The following is a 12,076-nucleotide window of genomic DNA, read 5'->3' on the forward strand; positions in this document are numbered from 1 at the left end:
CCTCGTAAACCATAAATCTACATGTATAGCCTGTGGCCCTGTCACAGAGCTTATACATCTTGACCCCGTATCTGGCACGCTTGCTGGGAAGGTACTGTTTGAAGGACAAGCGGCCAGAAAACGTAATCAGGGACTCATCAATGCAGACAACTTGATGGGGAGTAAACAAGTCTGCAAAACGTTGGTTGAAGTGGTTTACGAGGGGCCGAATTTTGTAGAGCCGATCGTATGCAGGGTCTCCACGAGGACGACAGAGTTCATTGTTGTTGAAGTGCATTAACCTGCAAAATCTGCTCGTATCGTGCCCTGGCCATTGAAGCAGAGAACACGGGCATATGGTGAATTGGGTCAGTGGACCAATATGACCACAACTCTCACTCTTTTTGGTTATGCCCATGTTGAGGGAAAGGCCCAGAAAGATCTTAAATTCGGAGACCGTAATTGGTCTCCAATCTCTGGCAAGGGAGGACTGGGGATTAGCGGCGATGTGTTGACCAGCGTATAAATTGCTTTGGTCCACAATAGATCTATAGAGATCTTCGGTGAAAAACAGTGAATAAAAATCCAGTGGCATAAAGTCAACTGTTTCCACCTGAATTCCGGGTTGGCCAGTGAAAGGGGGAAGTACGGGTGCTGCAGAAGTGGTGGGTACCCAATTCGGATTGGCGAATGCAGCAGGAAGGGCACTATGGGCACGACGGGCCTGTGTTCGTCTTCTTGGTGGCAGTGGGACACTACTAGTGCTTGCCACCTCACCAGCTTGAACTGCACTTATGGGACTCGCCATGTCACCACGTGATACTGCAGTGCTGGATGTACGACCAGGGTGTACTAGGCCGCTGGTGCTTGCCAGTTCACCAGAAGGAGTAGCGGCACTAGTACTTCTCTGCTCCATACGAGAGCCCTGCGGTTCTTGCACTTCAAGGACAGAAGAAGTTCGGAGTCTGGTACGCCTGACCCTAGCAGGGACCACAACTCCGTCGTCAGAGCTATCTGTCATGGAGCCGCTGTCCTCTACAGGTTCGTATTCTGAGCTTGAACTTGACAGGTGAGTGACTTCCTCTTCACTATCTGTCATGCTCAGAAACGTGTAGGCCTCTTCACTAGTGTACCTTCGATTTGCCATTTTGGGCTCTAAATTTAGGGGTACACTAGTGAGACTCACAGGCAAAAAAGCTCCTGACTGTCAGCGACTGATTCAAAGCGCTACCAAAAAACTGTTAGCGATCGCAGGGATCAGGCCTGACTCTGCGAACGCTGCAGTTATGTGTGCTTAGTGTTTTGTGACAGTTATCGATCGATACTGCACTTGGGTGGGCTGGGCTGGGCCGAGGGGCAAACTGCAGGTGCTAGCAGGTATCTGGGCTGATCCCGCTAACACTGCGTTTTTTTGGGGGACCCTAAACTGCTGGGGAGTATAGATCTGATCGGATCAGATATCGATCCGTTCAGATACTATAGCACTAAGGGAGGTGTATGCTGCGTGCGTGGGTGTTAGCGGTACTGGCGCTAACCTGACGCTGCCTGTGGCGACGCAGACCTTATCTGATCCTAGAAACTTAACTTCTATCACCGCCGGGCAATTAGGGGGTTAAACCTTTATAAGGAAATAAACGGCGGGTGCCCTAAAACTGTAATAAACTACAAAAAACAAACCAACTAACCAGCGTCACCCGTAACAATTATATGGTGATCACTGGTGAAAGGGTTAACTAGGGGGCAATCAAGGGGTTAAAACCTTTAGTAGGTAGTATATGGGGGTCCCTGTCGCTATAAAACACTGACAGCAAACCCATATACGTACCTCCCTAACTAGCGTCACCTGTGTCACTAATACAGCGATCAGAAAAACGATCGCTTAGTGACACTGGCAACGGGGGTGATCACGGGGTTAAAACTTTATTAGGGGGGTACCCTGGACCTAAAGGGGGGTACCCTAGACCTAAAGGGGGCTAACCTAACTGCCCTAACACTTGTAACTGACACAAACTGACACCAATGCAATAAATCAGAAAAAAAAAAACCTGCTATTGGTGTCAGAGTGACAGGGGGTACAGGGGGGTGATCAGGGGGTGACAGGGGGGTGACAAGTGTGCCTGCGTGTTCTACTGTTAGTGTAGTGTTGGTGCACTTACTTGGATGTCTTCTCTCCTCTGCGCCAGGACGAAAAGACCGGCTCGAGGAGAGATGACATCACTTCCTCCGCTTCTGTTTACATTCACAGAAGCCGAGGAAGCCTGTCATTGGCCAGGAGCGATCGCGAGGGGGGAGCCACGAATGAGTGGCCTCCCCCTCACCTTTGATCGACCCTGACCTGGATCCGACCGCCGCTGGCACCGGGGGGGGGGGGGGTCCGATCGGACCCCCCACCCGCGGGCAGGCAAGGACGTACCTGTAAGCCCTTTTGCCTGCCCGTGCCGCTCTGTTGACGTACATCGTCATGCGGCGGTCGGCAACTGGTTAACCACTGGGCACTTAAACCCCCTTAATAACCAAACCAATTTTTAGCTTTTGGTGCTCTCACATTTTGAATGACAATTACTCAGTCATGCAACATTGTATCTATATGAAATTTTTGTCCTTTTTTCACACAAATAGACCTTTCTTTTGGTGGTATTTAATCACCGCTGGGTTCTTTATTTTTTGCGCTATAAAAGAAAAAAAAGCCTGAAAAATCTGTAAAAAAAAAAAATTCATTTTTCTTCATTTCTGTTATAAAATTTTGCAAATTAGTAATTTATCTTCATATATTTTGGCCAAAATTTATACGGCTACATATCTTTGGTAAAAATAACCCAAATTGGTGGATATTATTTGGTCTTTGTGAAAGTTATAGAGTCCAAAAGCTATGGTGCCAATATCTGAAAATTGATCCACCTGAAGTACTGACGGCCTATCTAATTTCTTGAGACCCTAACATGCCAGAAAAGCACAAATGCCCCCCAAATGACCCCTTTTTGGAAAGAAGACATTCCAAGGTATTTAGAAAGATGCATGGTGAGTTTTTTGAAGTTGTCATTTTTTCCCACAATTCTTTGCAAAATCAAGTTTGTTTTTTTCCTTTTTTTTTTTTTTCACAAAATTGTAATATTAGGTTATTACACACCGTATATGCATACCACAAATTACACCCCAAAGCACATTCTGCTATTACTCCCGAGTATGGCGATACCACATGTGTGAGACTTTTACACAGCGTAGCCACATACAGAGGCCCAACATGCACGGAGCACCTTCAGGCATTCTGGAGCACCCAGGCCAATTCTGGCATTTCTTTCCTACATGTAAAATCATTTATTAGCTAGAAAATTACATGGAGCCCCAAGACATTATCTATGTTTTTTTAGCAAAGACCCTAGAGAATACAATGCTGGTCATTGCAACTTTTTATCTCGCACGGTAGTTGCGCAGCAATTTTTTGAACGCATTTTTTTTTTTTTGGAAAAAAAACAGTTTTGTGCTTTAAAAAAACCCAAAACAGTAAAGTTAGCCCAATGTTTTTGCAAAATGTGAAAGATGAAGTTACGCTGAGTAAATACCCAACATTGTCACCTTTCAAAATTGCACGCGCTTGTGGAATGGCGCCAAACTCCGCTACTCAAAAATCCCCATTGGCGACACTTTAAAATGTTTTACTGGTTACATGTTTTGAGTTACAGCGGAGTTCTAGGGCTAGAATTATTGCTCTCGCTCTACCGATCGCAGCAGTACCTCACATGTGTGGTTTGAATACAGTTTTCATATGTGGGCGGGACTTATGTATGCGTTCGCTTCTGCATGCGAGCACACAGGGACGGGCGCTTGAAAATTTTTTTTTTTTTTTTATTGTTCATTTTACTTTATTTTAGTTTGATGCTTTTTTCAAAAAAAAAAAAAAAAATATTTTGACCACTTTTATTCCTAGTACAAGGAATGTAAACATCCCTTGTACTAGGAATATGGCAAGACAGGTCCTGTTTACAGTGAGATATGGGGTCAATAAGACCCCACATCTCACCTCTAGGCTGGGAAGCCTGAAATAAAAAAAAAAAAAAAAAAAAAGATCCTGGCTTCAATCGTAGCAGTGAGTCGGTAGAAGCACCGGAGGGCGGTTGGAGGGGGGGATCAAGCAGTGGAACAGCCGCTATGATTGTTCTTATGGTGTAGGGAATCGCCGGCTGAAAAATCTGATATCTGAATGATGCCTGTAGCTGCACCCTTCATTCAGATATCCCCGCACAAAGTCAAGGACGTCGTATGTCAGTGGAAGTGGTTAAAACGCATTTTTTTTTTTTTTAACACAAAGTTGTCCATTTATACAATATTTCTAACACATAGCATATACATACCAAAAATGACACCCCAAAATAGATTCTCCTACTCCTCCTGAGTACGGCGATACCACGTGTGAGACTTGCACAGCCAGGCCACATACAGAGGCCGAGTACAGCCGAGCATGGCAGGGTATGGCCGAGTATTGCAGGGTATCCTCACCCTTAACTACTGCCATAATGACATTGGGGGTAAACTGTGGCAAAGGCTGAGGGAACTGATTTTGAGCTGTGTGGCACACTTGAAAGAATCTAAAGAGCAGGGAATTGGGCAGCAGGAACTCGTTTTGGAGGCCCTCGAAGTTTTTAAGTATGACTGAGTATTGCAGGGTATTGCACAGTGTTGTGGGGTATTGCACAGTATTGCACAGTATTCCGGGTATTGCACAGTGTTGTGGGGTATTGCACAGTATTGCACAGTATTCCGGGTATTGCCCAGTGTTGTGGGGTATTTTGGGGCATTGCAGAGTATTGCGGGGTTTTGCAGAGTATTGCACAGTATTCCGGGTATTGCAGAGTATTGCACAGTGTTGTGGGGCATTGCAGGGTATTGCGGGGCATTGCAGAGTATTGCACAGTGTTGTGGGGCATTGCAGAGCATTAGGGATGACTGAGCATGGATGGCTGGATGTCACTGTGCAGCGCTGTAGGTACTACAGATCCAGCCCACAGCGCTGCTGCCATCCATCCATCCCCCTCTCCGCTCACAGTGTACCGATCGGTACAGAGAGGGGAGGAGTGGAACCAGCGTCATCAGATGACACCGGTTAGTTTACATGTGATCGCTCCGTCATTTGACGGAGCGATCACATGGCAAACGGCCGCGATCAGCAGCCATTTACCGGGATCCGTGATGCACCGGGTCCTCTGGACCCGGCGGTCACGGATGTGTTCGGGTGCGCGCCCCAGGGGGCGCGCGAGAGGGGAATTCTGGGAGGATGTCATAGTACACCCTCCCAGAGTAAAGCAACCGCCCTGCAGCCGTCATTCGGCTATGGGCCGGTTGTTAAGTGGTTAATCATGTTTTTCAATAAATTGTTCTAATTTTATGGAATATATACGGTTTGAGTGCCTTTTTATAGTCCCACCCCAGGGGTTCATTCTGTTTATATTAGATTTAGGGATGTGGCAGATTTCTTTGAAAAACAGTTTTTATTGAACAATTTACAGTTTGAACATATTTCTGCAGGTTATAAGGCAATACTGAAGAAATGCATATAACAAAGTTATGTGGCTTATGTGCATGTAAACGCAACATGTCAGGAACTTATGCAGATTGAACAGTGGTCTCAGCGGCTATCAATTGGGTAGAATCTTCTGCCTATACTATTCATGAGATTCCACGCTGGGTGGGCTTATGGCTTTACAAATCACCAGTGCATGTGTCCGTGGACGCAAGCCACCTATCCCAGATTTTGTTGTACTTATCTGGACAACCTCTGTTAATGTATATGAACTTCTTGTAAGAAAGTGTGTTATTTATATCTATTTTCCAGTCGTTGAAGCTGGGGGGAATGGGTCTCATCCACTGTCTGGCTTAAATTTTTTTGGCAGAAAACAGTGTTTTGTGCAGGAATGTTTTAGTGAATTTTTCTATCTCAGAATCGGGGAATATCCCCAGTAGGGATTGTTTGGGGTTGAGGGTCAAAGGGGATCCCATGTCATCATGGAGGAAATCTAAAATCTGCTTCCATAGGCTCTGAAGGACCTAACACGCCCAAATTAAATGGAAAAGTGTGCCGTCGTCTGATTACACATTGTACACAAGGTAGAAGATTGTTGCTTAAAGCGGGCGACTCTTAGGGGGGTAAAATATGCTTGGTGCACAATATATAATTTGGTTAATCTGTCGTAAAGTTTGGGGGATACAGTCTTGCATGAATCAAGTGCTTCACTCCATTCCTCATCCTTCAGCGGACCCACCTCTTTCCCATCTTGGTTTAAGGCTGTAAGCTAGCGTGGGGTTAGGAGCATAACATAAAAATCAGAAATTAGCCTTCGTGGATCCTCACCCTTAACTACTGCCATAACGACATTGGGGGTAAACTGTGGCAAAGGCTGAGGGAACTGCTTTTGAGCTGTGTGGCACACTTGAAAGAATCTAAAGAGCAGGGAATTGGGCAGCAGGCACTCGTTTTGGAGGCCCTCGAAGTTTTTAAGTGTGCCATCGGAAATTATGTGGTGTAGGTAATCTATCCTATGTTCGCTCCATATCTCTATCTCTAATTTATTGTGCCATAGAGGGTTATAATTGTTGTATTTGGGGGTTGCTAACATTTTAGTGGCAGTGTCCCATATGCCCCTATATTGGTACAGGAGAGACCCACGGTCTTTCAGAGTTTTTCCCACTTGACCCACTGCGACCCCACACTCCAAGCGGCAGTCTCGCCCACACCTGAGTTTTAGACTTAATGAGGTTGAAAAGGGGCTCTATGTTCAGGGATATATAGTCAGCCGGTGTCCTATTCACTAGTACTCCAAGATTATTATTATTATTATACAGGATTTATATAGCGCCAACAGTTTACGTAGCGCTTTACAACTTGAGGGTACCAATCCAATACACTTTAATACAGTAGGAATCAGAGGGCCCTGCTCCTTAGAGCTTACAATCTAAGATATTTGATACTGTTTACTCTCTGGAGTGTTAACTGTTCCTGTAACTTGGGAGAGGGGAAGCTAACCATTGGCAGTATTTGGGATTTCTCCCAATTAATTTTGAGGCCGGAGAACTGACTGATGTGTTCGATCGTATGTAATGCCTTCTGAAGAGATGTTGTGGAGTCGGCCAGATACAGTAGTGTGTCATCTGCGTATAAGCTAATTTTTTTGGTCAGGGAACCAAGGCAGAGACCTTGGATCTCAGGGTCTTCTCTAATGGAAATTGCAAGGGGCTCTGCTGCCAGGGCGTAAAGGAGCAGAGACAGTGGGCAACCCTGCCTAATGCCCCTGGATAAGTCAAACGTTTGGGAGGCCACCCCGTTGGCCACTACCTTACCCTTGGGCGCCAAATATAATAATTGAACCCACTTAATAAAATTAGCTTCAAAACCAAAGCTACATAGGCATCCCCAATGGTATCTCCACTCTACCGAATCAAAAGCATTGGCGGTGTCCAAAGCCACCACCACCCGGGACCCAACATTAGTATGTGTCACTTGTAAGTTAATATATAATTTTCTGAGGTTAAAGGATGTGTTACGTCCCGGCATAAATCCAGCTTGGTTTGCATGGATCAGGGTTAGTATCACTTGGTTAAGGCGGAGGGCAAGTACTTTGGCAAAAATCTTTTATATGTACTTGGAGGAGCAATATGGGTCTGTAAGATTCCGGGAGGCCCGGGTCCTTGCCCGGTGTAGGTATGAGGATGATAACCGCCTCGCTCATCGATGGGGGCAGGGTGAAGCTATCAAATGGGTGATTATAGAGGGACAATAACTTGGGAGTAAGTCTCTCACTGTATTGAGCGTAAAATTCTATGGGTAACCCATCTGAACCTGGAGCCTTGGATCTGGCGACACTCACGATCGCCATGGTTATTTCATCTAGTGTAAGAGGTGCGTCTAGCATAGCCATTTGGGGGTCATTTATCTGTGGGAAGGTGATTTCCGTTAGTAGATCCTCCAATTGGGTTTCAGTAGTGGAGACCTGGGACGTGTAAAGCTGAGTAAAGAAGTCCCTAAATTTGGTAGTGACAGCCTGGGTTTCTGTGATCTTTTCCCCATTAGGGCCAGTAAGTGAAATGACAGTAGGGGGTCTATCTTCGCTATGTGCTAGATAGGCCAGCAGTTTAACCGCGCTCTCCCCATGTTCAAACAATTTTTGTCTGGCAAAGAAAAGATTTCTCTTAGCCGTCTCATGCTGTAGCTGGTTGACCAGCCTGGTTTGTAACCTGAGTTGGGCAGCCCCAGCAGGAGAGGGGTCTGATATGTAGCCCTGTTCAGAGGAGGACAGATCCCGCATTGCCCTATCCAGTGCGGCTGCTGAATTAGCGTTCAGCCTGTTGATACAGGATGTCAGAGCCAGGCGTGCGTGTAATTTAAAGGTTTCCCATACTATATCTGGGGATGCAGATCCATCATTCTCTAAAAAACAGGTTCTCCAACTGTTACCAAGCTTGTCATAATCTGATAGCATGGTGAGCCATAACGGATTCAGGCGCCACGTTCGGGGTGGTTTGTCCAATGGAACGGAAAGACTAATCCAATATGGGCTATGGTCTGAAAGTAGTCTAGGGGAGAACTCAGCTCTCAGTAATCTTGGAGCGAGGGTGTCTTTGGAAATAAGTATGAAGTCTATGCGGGACATGGTGTTATGAGTAGCTGAGAAACGGGAGTAAGCTCGGTTGAGCGGGAACTTAAGACGCCAGGTGTCAGTGAGATTGAAGGAGGTGATGAGTCGGGACAATCTAGTGTGGGCTGGCGCTATAGTAGGTAATGGTGTGGGTGACAGTTTGTCTAATGCTGGATTCAGCTTAACATTAAAATACCCCAGCCACAGTGCTTGAATCGAAGGATGACGAGTCATATACAGCAAGCCCTCTGTAACTATAGCAGAACTAAATGGGGGAGGTACATAAAATGCCATCAAAAGGAAAAGTTCACCATACAGTTTGACAGAAAGGAAAACCTACTGCCCTTGTGGGTCAGACTGGACCTCGCACAGCTCAAAATGTACTGTCTTGGCAATTTAAGATTGAGACTCCGCGTGCATGGGAGGAGTGGGATGAATGATAAGCCCATCCGATCCATGGCCGGCGGAGTGCCGTCTGAAGCCGACCTTCTACATTTGTCTCTACCAACACCACAATGTCGGCACATTGGTTTTTGAGAAATGAGAAAACTACAGATCTCTGCATCCTATCGCCAAGCCCACGTACATTCCAAGTAAGCAGTTTTATCGAGGCCATAGGTCAGATATTAAGACATATCGTGTAATAGTAGTGGCCTGTCCCTCTCCCTATTGGACATATGGTCCACGTTCCTGGTCTGGTGTGAAGACATTATGCATATTACATGAATAAAAGGTTTGCCATCTATGCAGTATCAGCTTGCATTCCGTATTGCATTTCAAGTAAACGCTAACCTTCCCCTCCCCCCTCCCCACCCTGCATCTTCCCCAACTGATGCGTGTATGTACCCAAAACCAATAGTAGATGACAACCGGGAGCAGGTAAAAACAAAATGTCCTGCTGCTATGTGAAGAATCTGCAGCGATCGGTCTGCATGAATGGTGTGGGTGACATGAGGCCCACAAATAAAGAACAACAGGCTCTCTTTGTACTGTGAACCATAAGTACGGTGTGGGGTCAATGGGAGCCAAAGCGCTGCAGTCACATAAGAGAAGGATGTATGTTCCGGTTGCAGGGGGGGGGGGGGCGAAAATTCGCTGTTATGCATATGGGGTGTAGGACTGATTGTGCTTCGCGATTATAGTCTCCAGTGTATGTCTAGGGACCGACCAGTCAATAGGAGGCCCAGAGTATAGGAGACCCTCTTTGCAAGTTACAGTTGGATAGGATTAAAGCAGGGGAAGACAAAGGGGGGTCTCAGGAGATCCCAGGGGTGAGGAGCAAGAGGGTGTGTGCCGCAGGCAGCCAAGGGGGACAACAAGAAGGTAGCATACCAGGATTCAATGAATTTACAGACTCCCGTGGCAGTGCGTAATATGTGAGTGGTGGCGACTAACGATCAGTAGCGCCAATCAACATGTTCGGCCTGGTCACTCCGCTGCCCTTCTGGTGGGCTCTGGGCGCTCCAACCAATGACTTCCTCTGGATTCTTAAAGAAGAACACTTGGCCATCTCTCTCAACCCGAAGATGAGCTGGAAATAGAGTATTTAAGATGTTGTATCTGGAGCCTCCTCTTCGCCTCCATGAAGCTCTGGCGGCGGTGCTGTACCTCAGCAAAGAAGTCAGGGAAGATGGCGATCCTAGAGTTTCCAAGGTGGATGTTACCCTTTTCCCTAACCATGCGTAGCGCTGCATCTCTGTCTTTGTATTTCAAGAATTTCGCTATAAACATGCGGGGGGGAGACCCCTGGGGAGGAGGTTTGGCAGGCATACGGTGGGCCCTTTCCACAGCTAGGGTGGGGGAGAAGGCCTCGCGGCCATAGGTGTTGTCAAGAAGTTGCTCCAGGAAAGTGGTGTGATCTTTTCCCTCAGCTCTCTCGGGGAGCCCGATGAATCGGAGGTTGCACCTCCGGAGCCTCTTCTCCATATAGTCTTGCTTGCTCAGGATCTGGTTGATTTGGAGCTGCATACTATCCGAGCTGATCTGGGGTGGCGTAATGGCATCTTCCGCCGTTCCTATGCGGGTTTAGGCTGTTGCGACTGGCTTACATAGTTTTTGGAAGTCCTGACGTATAAGTGAGATGTCCACCTTGACCTCCTCTATTTGGGCTGTCAAAGACGTCCGGCAGAATGTGATCGCGTCGAGCACTTTTGCTGTGTCACTTCCCGGGACATCCCGCTCGCTGCACATGGCGCTGCCATCCTCCCCAGCACTTTCTTTTTCCTGGCGGCGATATTGATCTAATTTAGCTAGGGTGGCCTTTGGTGTGTTCGGCGGAGTCATAGTTTATATTCGCAGCGGTCCTTACCCCCACTGTATTTGGCTAGTTAGGCTGTTCTGGAGGGTATGAAGCTGTGAGCCAGGAGGGCCTGGAGGTAATGCTAGGCAGCAGGCCGGTTGGAGCAAGATGGTTGCGGACCTCCAGGGCTAGCCCGAAGCCTGCGGTCTTTCCTGAGTGGGGCAACCGCGTGTGGGATCGCCGCTCCACAGAGGCCTCTGTATGGTCGGAGGGCAATGGAGCTGCTGCTGCAGATGTGCAGGGTCTTCAGGGGGTCCCACTAGGCTGGTACAGGGTGCGATCGGGTGGTAATTCTTGTCAGCAGGCCGGGTAGAGCAAGATGGCCGCGGACCTTCCGGACTAGGCCAAAGCCGCAATCTTTCCTGAGAGCGGTGGCCGCGTGTGGGATTGGCACTCCGCGGAGGACACCTTATGGTCGAATAACGGTGGAGCCACGGCTGCGGGTGTTCAGGGTCCTCAGGGGGTCCCGCTGGGCTGGTGCAGGATGTTGCTGGAGAGCAGGATAAGTCAGGAAAAGGAGTAATGGACAGAGCAAACACATCCTACTCCATGCTATGCCTATCTATTTTTCATTGGGTCACTATAGGCTGTTATATGGTCTGCACAGCCAAAGTATTGGTCCAGGCAGCAGAAAGAGATGTGGTCAGCAGCAGCAAAAAGAAGCATCCAGGCAGAAATACTGTCCATAGTCAGTAGCGGCAGCAGGCAGAGATATGGTCAACATAGATAAAGCATTGGTCCAGGTAGCAGGAAGGACCATCAAGCTTAGGGACAGGGGTAGAGGCTTCTCCCACCCAAATCTCTTTCAAGCCTCCGGACTCCAAACAAAAAAAAAAAAAAAAAATGATTTCTCTATTCAGAACGCTATTCTGAAGCCCCTCGCATATGTGAAACCCCTGTGTACTAAAGTAGAAGAGCAAAAGATCAGTCCAAGTGGCAGGCAAAAAACATAGTTGATTAACAGGCCGAGGTCCGTGCACGTGGAAGTCAGAAACGTGTTTTTAAAACGGCAGGCACTGCGAGTTGTCATTAAAATGTAGGAAATGCATAATCCATGTCATAGCTTGTCCTGGACATGACAGCAGAATAAATCGGCATGTGGTGGATTGAGGGGGGTGGACCAGTAGGCATGCAGTTTGTTCTTCTTTGTAAGCCCCAAAAACAATTTGACCTC

At 47.3% G+C, this 12,076-nt stretch overlaps 1 protein-coding gene across 4 annotated transcripts in view; it reads left to right on the plus strand.

Moving 5' to 3' along the window:
- The window catches only part of NSD1 (nuclear receptor binding SET domain protein 1), a 128,877-nt gene that overhangs the window by 105,515 nt on the left and 11,286 nt on the right, over positions 1 to 12,076 (plus strand). The gene's annotated exons all lie outside the window — the stretch shown is intronic.

The sequence above is a fragment of the Aquarana catesbeiana genome, linkage group LG03 (genome assembly GCF_042186555.1).
Source record: "Aquarana catesbeiana isolate 2022-GZ linkage group LG03, ASM4218655v1, whole genome shotgun sequence".
NCBI classification, from domain to species: Eukaryota; Metazoa; Chordata; class Amphibia; order Anura; family Ranidae; genus Aquarana; species Aquarana catesbeiana.